We start from the raw sequence: 17,503 nt of genomic DNA on the forward strand, positions 1-17,503 counted from the left end.
AATCAACAAGTAGACAAACTATTAGCCAAACTAACTGAAAGGCAGAAAGACACTATCCAAATTAACAAAATCAGAAACGAAAAGGGAGACATAACAGTAGATACTGAAGAATTACAAAGAATCATAAGATCCTACTTCAAAGGCATATATGCAACAAAATTTGAAGATCCAAGGGAAATGGACAATTTTCTTGATTGATTCTACTTGCCAAAATTGAATCAAGGTCAGGTAAGCAAATTAAATATCCCTATTTCTCCTACAGAAATAGAAACTGTCATTAAAATTCTTCCAACCAAAAACAGCCCAGAGGCAGATAGTTTCAGCACAGAATTTTACTAGATCTTCAAAGAAGAGCTGATACTGATATTCTTTAAGCTACTCCAAAAGATAGAAATGGATGGAACATTACCAAACTTATTCTATGAGGCCACAGTCACATTGTTACCTAAACATCACAAATACTCAACAAAGAAAGAGAATTTCAGACCAATTTCTCTTATGAACATTGATGCAAAAATATTCAATAAAATACTTGCAACCCAAATAAAGGAACATATCAAATATATGATTCACCATGACCAGATAGGCTTCAATCCAGGCATGCAGGGACGGTTTAATATATAGAAATCCATAAATGTAATCCACCATACAAACAAACTGAAAGAAAAAAACACATGATCATCTCCTTAGATGCAGGAAAAGCATTTGACAAAATCCAACACCCATTCATGTTTAAAGTTTGGAGGTATCAGGGATACAAGGCACATACCTAAACATAATAAAAGCTATATACAGCAAACCAATAGCCAACATCAAATGAAATAGAGATATACTCAAGGAAAGACTTTGAAAATCAGGGACCAGGCAAGGCTGCCCACTTTCTCCATATCTCTTCAATATAGTTCTTGATGTTCTAGCCAGAGGAATAAGACAACAAAAGGAGATCAAGGGGATACAAATGGGAAAAGGATGGAGTTAAATTATCCTTTTTTTCAGATGATATGATAGTGTATATAAGTGACCCTCCAATACCACCAGAGAACTCCTACAGCTGATAAACACCTTCAGCAAAGTGGCTGGATACAAAATTAACTAAAAAATGTCAATAGTCTTTCTATATACAAATGACAGCCATGCTGAGGAAGCAATTAGGAGAACTACACCCTTCATGATAGCCATAAGCGATATAAAACATCTAGGAGTAACTCTAACTAAGCAAGTGAAAAACTTGTTTGAAAAAAACTTCAAATCTCTGAAGAAGGAGATTTAAGATGACATCAGACCATGGAAAGATTTCCCTTGTTCATGGATCAGGATATTTAACATAGTAAAATGGCCATCTCACCAAAAGCAATTTACAGATTCAATGTAATCCCTATCAAAATACTTAAAAATTTTTGAAGATATTGAAAGATCAACTCTCTACTTCATATGGAAAAACAAAAAACTGAGAAAAGCTAAAATATTCTGTACAAGAAGAAATCCTCTGGAGGAATCTCCATATGTGATTTCAAGCTGTACTATAGAGCAACAGTAATTAAAACAGCATGGTACTGGTATAACAATAGGATGGTTGATCAATGGAATCAAATTGAAGGCCCAGAAATAAATCCACATACATATGGTCACTTGATCTTTGACAAAGAAGGCAAATCTATTCAACGGAAAAAGGATAGCATCTTCAAAAAATGGTGCTAGTCTAACTGGATGTCTACATGTAAAAAAACACAAGTAGACCCATAGTTATCACCATGCACAAAACTCAAATCCGAGTGGATCAAAGACCTCAACACAAAACCAGAGACACTTAATCTGTTAGAAAAAAGTGGGGAGATGAGCCTGGGACTCATTGGTAAAGGAGACAACTTCCTGGACAGAACTCCAATAGCCCAGGCCTTAAGGTCAACAATTAATAAATGGGACCAATGAGGCTGAGAAGCTTCTGTAAGGCAGAAGACACTGTCAACAGAACAAAGCGATAGCTTACAAACAAGGAAAAGATCTTCACCAACCCTACATCTGGCAAGGGGTTAATATCCTAAATATATAAAGAGCTCAAGAAATTAACCACCATCAAACCCAATAATCCAATTACAAAATGGGGTTCAGAATTAAACAGAGAATTCTCAACAGAGGAATATCGAATGTCTGAGAAACACTCAAAGAAATGCTCAGTATCCTTAGTCACCAGAGAAATGCAAATCAAAACAACTCTGAGATTGTATCTTATACCCATCAGAATGACTAAGATGAAAAATTCAAGTGACAACATATGCTGGTGAGGATATGAAGAAAGGGGAACACTCCCTCATTGCTGGTGAGAGTGCAAATTTGTACAGCCACTTTGGAAATCAATCTGGTGCTTTCTCAGAAAACTGGGAAAACGGCTACTTCAAGTACTCCTTGGAATATACCCAAAAGATGCTCCACCACACAACAAGGACATATGCTTAACCATGTTCATAGCAGCTTTATTAGTAATAGCAAGAACCTGGAAACAACTTAAATGTCCCTCAGTAGAAGAATGGATAAAGAAACTGTGGTACATTTACACTATGGAATACTACTCAGCTATGAAAAACAAGGAAATCCTAAATTTGCAGGCAAATGGATGGAACTAGAAATGATAATACTCAGTGAGTTAACCCAGACCCAGAAAGATTCACATGGTATATACTAACTTATAATTGGACACTAGCCCAAAAGTGATGTCCCATAAAGTCTTCACATACTGAAGATTGGGACAGATGTGGGGACTTCCTACTGAGACTCTAGGTGAACGAAGTATGGGAGAATGGGAAAATAGAAGGATCCATAGTGTCTACAAGAAGAACATCAAGATGGGAAGATCTGGACCAATGGGGGGTCTTCTCAAGGACAATACATGCAGTAAATATTGAACCCCTATTCAGATCTAGCCAATGGACAGGACATTTTCCACTGTTGTTTAGAAAGCAGGGACTGACACTGACATGAACTCTGGTGCCCCATATTTGATGCCTTTCTCTTGGTGGGGAGGCCTGGTAGCACTCGGAGAAAGGATAAGCGGCTTCCAGGATGAGATTTGATAGGCTGTGATCATATGGTGAGGAAGGAAATATCCTCTGTCACAGAACTAGGGGAGGGGAATAGGATACAAGAGGGAAGGAAGGGGGAAACAGGAGGATACAAGTGAGGGGAGAGCAATTGAGATATAATTTGAATAAATTAACTAAATAAAAACTAAAATAAAAATAAATATATGGATTTTTCTAAAAATTATACAGTGTTTGGTTTAAAACACAAATTAAACTATCCTTCATTAAAAAAAACCCAACATCTTTGTAGAAAAAAAATGGAAGAACACAGAAGAGAAATATTTAAATGCCTCTAAATAGATAAGACCATTTTTATTTTTATCTGTAGTAGTTAAGCATACAATGTGATGTTTTGAAATGCAAAGAAATTATGAAATGAATACAGCTATCAAAATAACTAACAGCTCATATCACTACGTATTTCTTGTAGTGAGAATCACTTTGTCTTTAAATTTTTCAAACATGCAATTTAAAATTGAACATAGTTACTTTGATGTATATTAGTTCTCCTGAGCTCATTTTTCTCTAAATAAAAATGCTTACTTATAACTTACTAGTTGAGTATTTAATAAAATGTATTTTAATCATATGTTATACTCCCTTACTCTCCAATTCCTGCCAAATCTTTCATTCCCTACTCACCAAACACTGCATCCTGCTTGTTTGTTTAAAAACTGATTAACTATATTTAGTGTTTCCCTGATAATTTTGAGTGGGAGTCTTCCTTGGAATGTGGTTGACCTACAAGGAATCAAATGCTTAAAGAAAATTAACTCTTCCTCTCTCACTAGTTATCAATTCCCAATAGCTCATCATCTGCAGGCAGCAGGTAGATTTTATTCTTTTATTTTAAAGTAATTTATTCAGATTACGTCTCAATTGTTACCCACTCATTTTTATTTTCCCATTTCCTTCTCCCTCCTTCTTTCATCCTATCCCCCTCCCTGAGCCCTGTGACAGAAAGATAACTCCTTCCCTACCAAATGATCACAGCCTATCAGGTCTAATCCTGGTAGGCTGCTTACTCTTTCTCTGAGTACCACCAGGTCTCCGCACCAAGGGGAAGTGAGCAAATAGGGGGCACCAGAGTTCATGTAAGTGTCAGTCCCTGATATTCTTACCCTCTCCATTTTGGGGATATTTTTGTCTGGCTTATTTGTGGCATGCTGTTATACCCACTGTTATTTCAGGTGTTCATCTACCTTGCTATGTCCATAAATCACTGTTTCCTCATAGTCACTTACCACCTCTGGCTCTTAGCTTTCTGTTGCCTCTTCCACAATGATTGTTCAAATTTGGGAAGAGGGGGGTGTGCTCTTATGAGCATTCTGTGACCTTTTATTTCTGGGCCAGTTATAGATATTGATCACTATCTGCTACAAACAGAAGCTTTTCTGATAAGAGTTGAGAAATGTTTTGATCAATAAGTATCAAATTAATTATTGGAGTATTACTTTAATAGTATATTCATTTAGAAAAATACTAGTAATAGGTTCTTCCTATGACCTACAATCTGTCTAGGCACAGGTTCTTGGCTCTGATAATAGTGCCAGGTATGGGTTTCATTTCATAAACGATATCTTAAATCCAATCAAAAAATGATTGGTGACACTCATAGTTTTCATGTCACGGTTGTACTTGAAGGCAAGTCTTGATATGCCAATCTTTATTGTACTGCAGAGGTTTCCCAAACAGATAGGACTGATTATTAATTTTTTTTCATAGGTTTGTGTGCATACTGTTGTGAAAGCTAGCTAGTAGAGGTGAAGTTCCCGGGTCAGTACCAGCTTCATGTCTACATATTCTGATTCTAGTATATGGTATATTCAGCAGTGGTATCTTATCATCAAGTTTTGGAGAGTAGCTAAAAGCATTGGCAACAATATATATTGTGCAAAGATGTATGGGACATAATTGGTTGAATTTTGGAAAAATTCCAAAAAAGAAAACTCATATCTGAAACATTGCTTTTTATTTGTTAGCTTGGGGTGACTTGCAGGGACATTGTTACCCAATTATAAAGTAACTCACATTAAACTTGTGTGTTTGTGTGTGTTTGTGTGTGTGTGTGTGTGTGTGTGTGTGTGTGTGTGTGCGTGTGTGTGTGCGTGTGTGTGTGTGTGTGTGTCTTAGCACTCTTTTACAGCTGAAAGGATTTGGCATTTTAAGGTATTTTTGGTGTTATAGGTTCCTGCCTGCATTGACTGATGGTACAGAATTTATGACCCACATACACATTCTCAACATCTTCAACAATTTATGCTGGTGAAATTGAATAAGCTATAAGAAAAATGAAATAATAACTTCATCACTCACTCTTTACATGACTCAAATTTATGTAGAACAAAACCTCAACATTAGCTATGCTATACTGAATCTCATAGAAGAGAAAGTATATATTATGTTTCAACTTAGAGCCACAGAAAAGAACTTTCTGAACAGAACCTTGGTAGCCCAGGCATTAAAATAAACAATTAATAAATGGAACCAAATGAAACTAAAACACTTCTGTATAGCAAAATACACCGTAATTTGAGTGAAGTGGCACCTACAGAATATACATATATGTATATATGTGATATATGTATGTATATGCATACAGAAGGTTACTAACCTAGAATATTTTTTTAAAAAGTAAGCATTAAGAACAACCCAATTTAAACATGGAATATGGAACAAAATAGATATTTCTCAACAATGAAATATAAATTTCTGAGAAATATTTTAAAGAATGGTCAATATCATTATCCATCAGGAAAATGAAAATTAAAACTACTTTGAGATGAATTCCTACCCCATTCAGAATGGCTGTAATAAAATAACAAAACAAAATAAAACAAATACTGGAATGAAAAAAATGCTTTTATTAATTTCTGGTAGAAGTTGTAATAGATGCATCCACTGTGGAAATCAGTATTGAGATTCCTCAAAAGTTAGAAATAGACCATCTGCATAATACAGTTATACAAGTCTTGGGAATATATCCAAAGGATGTGATATCCCACTACAGAGATATTTGCTTAACCGTGTTCATTGCTACTCTATTCACCATAGCCATGACATGGGGGTGGTGATACTTGATGGAAGGGAAGATAAGATGCAATGATATCAAGAGTTAAAGAGTTAAGTTCTCTGCCAAACTTTGAAATTATAAGACATAAGATATAAGAAGACTATCGACTTTGACTGAAATTCTCTCATTATGATATTTAGATGTATAAACCTTTGATTTTTTTAATTCTAAGTTTTAGACCGTTAAGGTGTATTAAAAGCCATCTTACACCTTATCTAAAATTAATATTATTGGCATGTTTAAATTCTCTCAAATAAATTTGATGGTAGTTATATTTATTTATGCTGATGTATATAATCATTTTCCACTATTTATATTGTTTCAAAACTACCCTGATCTTTAGGAAGTCCTAGTGCCACATATTGGGGTAAAATTTTTTCCTATATCTTTTGGGCTTTTTATTTTAGACTGGATAACATAAAGACCTAGGGCAGAACTAAACACATCTGGCCAATAAATTATATGATTCCTATATTCATTGATCCATGCCTCTTCCAGTCATAGAGAGGCTCCCTGTAGCAGCAGAGAAGAGAATATGCAGAGACCCACAGCCAGACATTATGTGGGTCTAAACTGGAGGTATTCATCATGTCCCTTCTCTAAGTGCTCAGGGAATGCCGAGAAGAGTGGGGGGGGGAGGCTATAGGAGTGAGAGCAGATAGAGGATTCCTGGAGAACATGGCCCACTGAATTAACTGAACAAGGCTCCCATGGGCTCTTACAGACTGAAACACTCGGCATGGAGCCCGGACGGTTCTGCCTCAGGTCCTCTTTGTATATGTTATGGATCTTAAATTGGTGCTTTGTAAGATTCCTAATAGGAGAAGTGGGTGTGTGGGACTCTTTTCTGTGTTCTTAGGACTATTTTCCTCCTACTGGGTTGCCTTGCCCAGTGTACATATTTGGGCATTTTCCTTGTCTTACTCTATCATGTTTTGTATCCCTTGGTTTTTGTCTCTTGGAGGCCTGCTCTTTTCTGAAGGGAAATGGAGAAGAAATGGATCTGGGGAAGAGGGGAGCTGGGGATTCTGAACCGGGAGTAGTGCAGGGAGGGGAAACTGGTCAGAATGGATGAAGGGAAAATATTCTATTTTCAAATAAAAAACAGAACTATATTAGCAAATATAGCCAACAGTAGTATATAGTAAATTTTAACTAAGATTTCCATTTTGTTTGCAAAACGATCTGCTATTATGTATCTCAAATATTTTATTAAGTGCCTGTGGTCAGACACTTTATCTTTTAAATATACAAAAGTTAAGGCAATTACACAGACAAAAAGAATACTAGATTCTGACTTGAATGACCTGAGGTAAAAAAAAAAAAAAAATGAGTAGAAAGTTCTCAATCTTTAATTAAGACGTTTCCATACAAAATTCTGATAACGCTTGTGACTCCAGGAGCTGTACCTATTGCACCCAATTCTGCTCAGTTCATTTTATAAAAAAAAAAAAAATACTCAAAAGAAATGTGTTAAACAGACAGTGAATCCCATTCCCCCACCCCATGCTACATCAGATTCTGTTTCTACCTCACAGTGCCTTGCTGTATGCATTCAGACTTCAAATATTGGTTTTCTGATCTAATCATCCACAAACTACTTTAAAACACATGCTTTATGTGATATAGCCTTGAAGCTCACTGAGCTTTGATGAGATAAATAGTGCTTTTCTCTTGTCATGATGTCATTACCTGCTCAGTGCATTTCTCTCTTTTTATTTATTTATTTTTTGCAAGCATGTCATGAACATTGAACTACCTAAATCCTTTAATGGCAGCTTTTATTATTTTTTAACCTCATGTATGCTATCCTCCAACCTTTTATCATAAAAGCCTGTTTGTTCACCTTCTGACAGCTCTCCACAGCTCATCACCCGGCAGGCTGCAGTTAAACCATACCATTGTATGAATTTCAATATATAGAAAAAAAGATGAAAGATGGAAAAAAATAGATAATGGGTCTGTGATAAGTCAGAGAATTAACAAAAAGGGTCAAATTACTTGAAGTTCAAACCAAAAGACTTCAAAGAAGGAAAGCCAAGTACTAAAATAAGAGATAATAGAAGATGATTAGGGGAGAAAACTCATAACAAAGGCAGATAATGGTCTGTAACTGGGAAAAGAAATTATAAAGAACTAGAAATAAATGGGTAAGATAGAATTAAAGGTATAATAATGAGAACTGAAAAATAATAGTGGCTGTAGTGAGAGACAAACCTGTCAGAGTTTGAACAGAGAGGGTGGGAACACAAAGAGCCATTTCTGTGGAGTGGTTCCAATGGCATGCACAGGATAGTTACACTCAGATAATGGTGTGGGGTCGTGGGAATAAAGGTAAACAGGGAAAAGATTAAAACTCTGTAAATAGATGGTGGCAAACAAGTATTTAGACTTAAAATTCCAGGATCATAAGAAAAGCTTACCATATTGTTGTTTCATAAGTATAGGAGAGTGTGGTGACAAACCAAACTGTTGTGTCTCCCAGCTCATCATATTGACATTAGATGTTGCATTTCATAAGTGACTCCATTGGATTGTGTGCTGTGTGTCGGCATGTGTGTTCATCTTATTTTGAAAACATCTTCATTAGAACAGGATGTCCTGTTTGTACTCATATCTGTCTCCATTCACCATTTTCCCCATGGTAGAACAATGTAATTTCACATTCAGAATTGCTATTTTGACTTGATTTGATCTGACATTTTCACTACACAAACTCTGTAGTGAAATTCTATATAAAGAATTAGCAAAGATGCATATATAAATCATTAACATAGCCTGTGTTTGACTATTTTTGGCTTGTTAATTTCCACAAGCATATAAGGGATTACTTTTGCTTTTCTTAGGTATAACCTTTTTAAACAGGAGATTATGAATAGAATGTTTTATTATGCAAAAGGAGTTTACTTGATCCACACTGTGAAGCTCATCAAACTGTAATAGCACAACTACAATGTAACAAAAACTAAAATAACTCACTCTAAAGGTATTAAACTGGCCCTAAAATAGATACATTCTTGCTTTCAATAAAATATTGAAGTTGAGCTGGGCATGGTGGTGCTCCCCTTTAATCCCAGCACTCCAGAGGCAGAGGCAGGTGGATCACTGTGAGTTGGAGGCCATCCTGGTCTACAATGTGAGTCTAAGACAGTCAAGGCTAAACATGGAAAACCTGTCTCAAAAAACCAAAATAAATAAATAAATAAATAAAAATTAAGGTTGAGAATACAATGCAGTTCTGCTTTGTAAATGATTAGATGAATAAAATGAATATAGAAATTAATGGCAAAACTAGATTCACCTAGATATATAACAAATTAGTAATAATTTTAAACTCTTAAATTTTAGAAAATACTTTAAATATTATATAGAAGCTCCCCCAAAAGTAGACAATATCAGCATATACCTTTAGACAATCTTTCTTGACATTCCAGATAAAGCTCACAAAGTTCATCTTCACTAATCCATTTATTTATAACCATCAAATATAGGTGTTACTTCCAGTGGAGGGAGGGAGGCACCAACCCAACCATAAAATCTTCAACCCAAAATTTATCCTGCATACAGGAAGTGCAGGGATATAGATAGAACAGAGATTGAGGGAATGGTGAACCAATTACTGGCCCACCTGGAAACTCATCCCTTAGGAGAGAGCCAACTGCTGCTTACAAAGAGGAGTTTAGCATAACTGTCTTCTGAGAGGCTTTCATCCAGAAGCTGATAGAAACAGATGCAGAGAACCACAGCCAAACAGTAGGTCAATCTAGGGGAGTTTTATGGAAAAGCAGGAAGAAGGTTTGAGGGAATCAGCGGGGTAAAGGATAATAGAAGATAACCTACAGAGTCAACCAACTTGGTTACTTGGTGGCTCACAGAGACTGAGTCACCAACAAAAGAGCATGCATGTGCTGGACATAGGTCCGCTACACATATGTAGCAGATGTACAGCTTAGTCATACCCTATTGGGTATGGGTCTGTCTCTGACTCTGCTTCCTGCTTTGGATCCCTCTTCCATAGCTGGGCTGCCTTGTCTGGCCTCAGTGAGAGAGGATGCATTTAGTCCTGCTGTGCCTTGATACCCCAGGGTAGGTTGGTAGCCATGGGTGCCCTCTTATTCTCTGAGGAGAAAGGGATGGGGTAATAGGGGAATGGGGACAAGAAGGTAGAAATAGGAGGAGAGGAGGGAGGGGTCTATAATCAGGCTGTAAAATGATTATATGAATTAATTAATGAAAAATTCTACTTGTAAGAACAAAGTAGGTGTTCTATAATATCAGTGGAATTAAATAAAATTTAATTCTGTTTAATCAGAAACAGAAAAGCAATATAGGATATGATATTGCAATACGGAAGCATACTATTATAAACTTTTCATTAGTCAGGAGCATCATGTCTGTAGTCACAACTCTTAGCTGAAGTAAGAAGACAGCCAAGAATATTAGGCCATTCTGAGATACATTATAATTTTCAGTCTAGTTTGGCCCTTGAAGGACAATATATCTTCTCAAATGAAAACAAACAAAATAAATAATAAATTAAAATTATTTAGTTCTACTTTAGAAAATATTTTTTTTTTTTTTATGTTGGATCTTTATGACTTTTATTGTACTTTTTTTTTTTTTATTAATTTATTCTTGTTACATCTCAATGTTTATCCCATCCCTTGTATCCTCCCATTCCTCCCCCCCCCCCCTTTTCCCATTATTCCCCTCCCCTATGACTGTTCCTGAGGGGGATTACGTCCCCCTATATATTCTCATAGGGTATCAAGTCTCTTCTTGGCTACTTGCTGTCCTTCCTCTGAGTGCCACCAGGTCTCCCCCTCCAGGGGACATGGTCAAATGTGAGGCACCAGAGTATGTGAGAAAGTCGTATCACACTCTCCACTCAACTGTGGAGAATATTCTGACCATTGGCTAGATCTGGGAAGGGGTTTAAAGTTTACCTCCTGTATTGTCCTTGGCTGGTGCCTTAGTTTGAGCGGGACCCCTGGGCCCAAATCTGCCTATCATATTGTTCTACTTGTAGATTTCTAGGACCCTCTGGATCCTTTTATTTTGCTGTTCTCCCATGCGTCTCTCATTTAGAGTCCCAATAGGATGCCTTCCCCTCTGTCCCAGTTTCCTGGTAAGTGAAGGCTTTCGTGGGACATGCCCCTTGACAGCATGGTACTGGCACAGCTACTTTAGAAAATATTAAGGCACACTAAAATACTTTTATATCAAGTAACATAAAAATATAAAACTCAAAACACTATTTAGAATTTTGGCTTATAAGTGTTCTCAGAGTAAAATTTAAAGATACATCATCCATGAATGCATCAGAAAGATGTCTATTGTTTATAAACAAAATTTTGTATAGGATCTATATAATAGAAAGAAGGCCTTAATATATTACATATTTGCAGAAATAGCATTCTCTAAATGTATTAAAATTAATGCTGTTTGTTCATTAATGTACATAAAACTTAAAATATTTTATTACATATCACAAAGAAAAAGTTAACCAGTTTTGTTTATATAGATATATTGCTAGAATACCTTTAAAATATGTTTTCTTAAGTGAGAGGACTTCAGATTTTGTGATGCTCCCTCAACTTCTAATATATGAAATAAAATCAAAGTCTGTTTTCATTTTGTAAAATTGTCAGTATAAAGAACATTTCTTCCCTCATGATGTTTAGAAAACAGAATTGGGGCCTAGATTTTAGAAGTCTGACAGGGGATTTGGTTTTTAAAATCTAATAGGTTTATTCTCCAACGGTTTACTTAACTCATTATGAAACTAAGAAAGCTGTTTCTAAAGGAAGAAGTTAATACATTTATTCAATAGAAATATAGAAATATGATAGTAAATTAGTTGTAAAGCTAGTTCAGGCTCTTCAGTTCAGTCATAATGCTTTGGGTTATTGTTTCTATTGGACAGAACTCACTTCTATTTCTATCAAACAAATATTTTTCAATTCATCAAGTTTCTATAGATTAACATGCAATCTTATTGATTTATTTCCTATTGATGAGTAAATAGTACATCAAATCCACTCCTCTGTCAAGTACCAAACTGTCTCGTAGGCAGTATTCTCATTCAGTGATCATGTAACAATACTCTCTTTGAATGATTCTGCAAAGTAACATCTGTTTTGGAGTAATCATGTGAATAGTATAGGCAGATACAGAAAATTAATCTTGAACCACTGTTAGGGGACTGGAGAGCTGGCTCAGTGGTTAAGAGCACTGGCTCCTCTTCCAAAGACCCTGAGTTCAACTCCCAGCAACTACATGGTGACCCACAACCATCTATAATAGTATCTGATGCCTTCTTCTGTCAAGTAGGCACACATGCAAATAGAGTACTCATATGTATAAATAAATATTAATCTTGAACTATTTTTACTATTCACTGTTTCAACTTCTGAGATTTTCTCAGTTTTTATTATTTAATTGTTTGGCTGTTTTAGTTTTAGTTTAATTATCAAAAGTATATAATTAACAAATAGTAATAAAAGGGAGGAGTTTACTCCTTAGATCAGGAATGCACGAAAATCTTGACTAAGCAAGTTTGTTTTTTCCTACATGACACCAACTTGGAACTATGCTGGTATGAAAGGTTCAAGGTGACTTTATCGATCTACTTGTTTATACTTAGCTGAACTCTTTTATCTCTCTCCACTATTCCTGTTATGTAGAATCATTCGATAGGGCATGAAAGCTGAACTTCTGATATGACCACTCAGTTTTTCTGGATCCCAAAAGATATTGACTGTCCTTTAACCCAGAGTTGACAAAGCATTGCATGAGCTATAGCCTGGGTTGAACTATAGTCCGGGTTGAACAGTCATAACCATGGAATTCAAACCGAGGGAAACTGAGTTCACGTACCAGTGAGGGAAATGGGAAAGGTTTGGAATTTCTCCTTAGTTTACCATATTACGATTAAAATAAACTCTTTATTAAAGAAAATCTTATTGTGTAAATTACAAGAAGTCTTATTTCTAGTATTGAAATTACTGAATCGAGGTGCTATGGAGCCCTGCGCGCCGTGCTGTTCAGTACCTTGTCTGTGTGAACCCCTCTGATTGTGCCTAGCAATGACAACCAAACAGATTGTTCTCCAGGAACCGGGACCCTGGGGTTACTGCCTCATGGGCAGCAAGGACTTTGAGCAACCCCTTGGCATTGCTGGGATCACTCCTGGAAGCAAGGCTGCTATAGATAATTTATATATTGGAGATTTAATCACAGCCACCAATGGAGAAGAGATCGGTAGTATGGCACGGTTGGAAGCCCAGAAGAAAATCAAAGGCTACATGGACAGCATGACAGTCCCGATCTGAGCAGAAAATTTGGTCTCCTCTAGAGAGCGAAGGAGGGAAATATCAACCATATAAGATGAATTTAGCGTTTGAACCCCAAAAGGTCCTGCACATAGGAAGTGCCCACAACTGAAGCACCATACCATTTCCCACCTCACCAGCTCCTAGCAATGTCCCCGAGTCATCACAACCCTGTACAACAACCCAGCTGGCCTTTACTCGCCTAAGAACACTTCGAACTACAGTTACACTGTGGAGTCGAAGGCCTTAACCAGTAGGGAGGAGATGGACAGCAGGCCCTTGGATCAGTCTCATCCTTCAGACAGCCTCACCATTGACAAGGAATCAGAAATTTACAAAATGCTCCCAGAGAAGCTAGAGTTAAGAGAGTTCCCACCTCTGTCTCCCCCTACCCCCGCCCCTCCCCGCACCACACCCCACCCTCTCCGCAAACAGTCCAAGACGTTCATTCTTCTGCGGGAGATCCTGGATTCAGACAGGAAAGGGGATCCAAACAATCCTTCAGGGCTTAGAAGTGTAAAAGCCCCGGTCACCATAGTCTGCATCATTTGGAAATGCTTAGAAGGTGCCCATGTGTGACAAATGTGGCACTGGCATTGTTGGCATGTTTGTGAGGCTGAGGGACCACCGTTGCCACCCTGAACGTTATGTTTGCTCTCACTGTGGCACCAACCTGAACAGAAGGGCCATTTCTTTGTAGAGGATCGGATTTACTGTGAAAAGCATGTCTGTGAGCAGGCACGCCTCCTGAGGGCTATGAAGATGGGCATGGTGCTCCCCAAGTAATTGAGAGGAAATACCCTTCCAGCCAGCCTGCTGTACCTAGTTCTAGGAACATTCTGGCTTCCTCCCCTGACAGGCTTGTGCTTACCTAGTGTTTGTTAGTCCTGCTCAGGAAAACTTGAGATCCCTTTTTGCTGACTGACTCCCACTAGCAGTGTGATGCTTGCTTTTACATTTCCAGAAGGTGGTTTTGTCCCTTGTCCCCTCACCAGCACCACTGTGCACCTTGTTCGCCTGGGGATCTTCTCAGCTGCACATGGACACTGGTCACATTGGAACTAAGCCAAACGTGCTATCTCTGATGTTATTTTACTTACTTAATATATTTAGACTAAAACAAACAAAAAAAAAGAAAGAAAGAAAGAAAGAAATTACTGAGTCACAGTATAAAATTGCTGTTTTTATCCCAATTCATATACAATGATGATAAATCATAGTTTTAATGTAAAAATTTTCTAACCTCATCCTTCATAACATGTTAATTTCAAATTAATATTTTAAAATTTTTGTACAACAAACATTCCAAACGTGGTTAATGCTAGTTCATTTAAAGAAAGAGGAAAGTTGTTTAGTCTCTCTCTCTATCTATATATATTTCAGGAGTATAGCATGTACATATGGAAATTTTTATACCAGTACTCAGTTTCTAATGGTATATCCAATTTTGTTATCTGGATATTGAAATACTCTACACTGTTATATAGTCATTCTACTAACTATGGTGATCAAGTGATCAACATTTAGATTTTATTTCTGTAATTGTTTAGAGCCTTCATTAACTCCTAGATCTTCATATTTCGATCAGTGGTTATCTGATTTTTTTTGATTCATAAAGACCTGATCATCACACACGGAGGCCCAGATAATTGTGTCCAAGCACACCCATGTGAGAGGAAGATGAGGCTTTTCTCCTGTCTTTCAAAAAAATTCTGTGCAGTGCAAATGACAAAATAGGACCTATCAGGACAAGAATATTTAGATGAGAAGGAGATAAGACAGGCAGGGTCACGCATCATTTTCTGAAGGGGAGTTGATAAAAGCTTAACCGTACAGAATAAATGGCTATTCTCATTTATTCTCATTGCAAGTATGGATGGGTGAATAAAAATTATAAATGGGATTGGCCAAAAAGAAAACCTTGAATGGGAGACTTCACTGCCAATTACTAGCAGGACTGATGACTCTTCATGGTTAGTAATCCACAGGCCACATCACTGGTGTATGCCATGATAGTGAGCAGAGTGCCCCTGAATTTTTCATGAGTTGGGAAGAATAAATACTTTAATTTCACAACCAACTTGTCACCAATCTCTTCTTCCAGATGAAAAATAAATAGCCATTTTGGAAATAAGTGACTATTAAATCTACATCAACAAATCCAGAACAGGAACAGCACAGACTTCTACAGTGAATACATACTCAATTTAAAAAGAAAAAGAGGGTAAGCTGGGTGTTGCCACAAGTAAACCTATCTTATTCTCAATGAATCTTTAAAATAATAAGAATATCTTTAAATGCCATATTCTGTAGATCTCTGAGGTTTTTGAAGACTATTTTACCTTATCTAGATAATAGAATTATATCTATCTGTTAAACCTAGGATGTATATTCCTGTGATAAAATTAGGCTAGTAATTGGCACGATCATGATTTGATCAATCAACAATTAACTTGTATAACTTACTTATTGTAAACAGTCTACAATAACACTTTCAAAGTATTGGAAGTAAACCTACGTAAGTCGTATGGGTACAAAACCTCATACCAGCCTACCTCAAAGAAAATGATGAACATCAAAGAAACTCCTTACGGAGATGGTTTCAAATGTGGCAAAGAACCCACTGGTAAAATGTTCTCATTTCAGCCACAGACAGAATTCTGCCTGAAAATGGACAAGCTTGGACAGAGGGAGAGAATTGATGACCAAACTCTGCCAAGACAGAGTAAGCAAGTCTTCAGTAGTTCCTGCCTCACAAATATGTCTGTCAGATATACTGGGCCAGAAGACTGAAGATGATGCTCCAATGTTATAGAGCGTTTAGGGTGAATGTTCAGGCAGCAAACTATCACTGTAATTTTTTCATTTAGGAAGCTGCTAACCTGCACTTGCTCTTCATTCAGGTAATCACTTTTATTCCTTCCCAAAACTCTGATAGGGTTGAAGAACAGATAGTTTAGTTTTACAATTAAGTTTAGTTGTTTAGGGGTTAAGAAGTGTTTAGGTATAAATAGATGTTTTAAGTTGATAGAGATGAGATATGATAGATATTGATTTACATTCAGAACTTAAGACTTATCAAGATAGGAAAGATATTTTTATCAAGGCTGCCAAATACAAATAGCCAAAACACTATGAATTTAACATTTATATAATTCCTGACTGTTTTGTGGTTCTTCTTGTTGTATGTAGTTTATTATATGTGTGTGTGTTTAATAATATAATGTATATGTAAAAATACATATAAATGTATATGTAAAAAATTTTAAATGAAAAAAAAATGAGAATATGTGTTTCTGTGTAAGTTACAATGTCAGTACATGTAAAGGGGATTATAAACAGGAGACATGCACTTTTACCTCAGAAATAATTCCAGAGAGTGGAGTATGTTATGAAAATTAAGATTTCCTTTATCACACTTTTAATTCTAATATTATTCTTTAAAACCATATAGTTACCATGGTGGTTTTGCCCCATGTTCCTAGTTGGTAATCTTTTCTTCTCTTTATATGGCTAAAGTAACCACTATCTGACTTTTTTATTTTGTTTCCAATGCCTCTTGTTGTGTGTCCCAGTACAGCCTTGTACTCATATCCTTCAGGCCTCATACAAGTGCTGCAACAGCAGATATGTAACACAACTCTTTCACATTTGAGTCATAATTTCTATTAATATAGAATACTTTGCATAGATATTTACAGGCTGTTTTAAAATGTTTTCCTTGTCATTTTAAAATTTCCAGAAAAATGTTCTGTCTCATTTGATTATTGTTTCACTGTCAAATACATATTCCCACAGTATTAAAGTGGGACCAAAATGAGATGTTTGTGATGTTCCTATAAAAATTAAGAGAGAAAACTCAGAATCATGATGTTTTAGTTTAAATTGAAACTCAATCTGTATGCATATTATTATGTATGTATGCATATGTATGTATGTATGCATATATATGTGTGTGTATATAGGTATGTATGAGTGTACATGTGTGTATAAATGTGTATATTTATGTATTTTGTATG

General features: G+C 36.3%; 1 pseudogene; it reads left to right on the forward strand.

Annotated features, from left to right (window-relative positions):
- Positions 1 to 13,238: 13,238 nt before the first annotated feature.
- On the forward strand, positions 13,239 to 14,359 carry LOC127188409 (PDZ and LIM domain protein 1-like; annotated as a pseudogene).
- The last annotated feature ends 3,144 nt before the right edge of the window (positions 14,360 to 17,503 follow it).

Source organism: Acomys russatus, chromosome 4 (assembly GCF_903995435.1).
Source record: "Acomys russatus chromosome 4, mAcoRus1.1, whole genome shotgun sequence".
Lineage (NCBI taxonomy): Eukaryota > Metazoa > Chordata > Mammalia > Rodentia > Muridae > Acomys > Acomys russatus.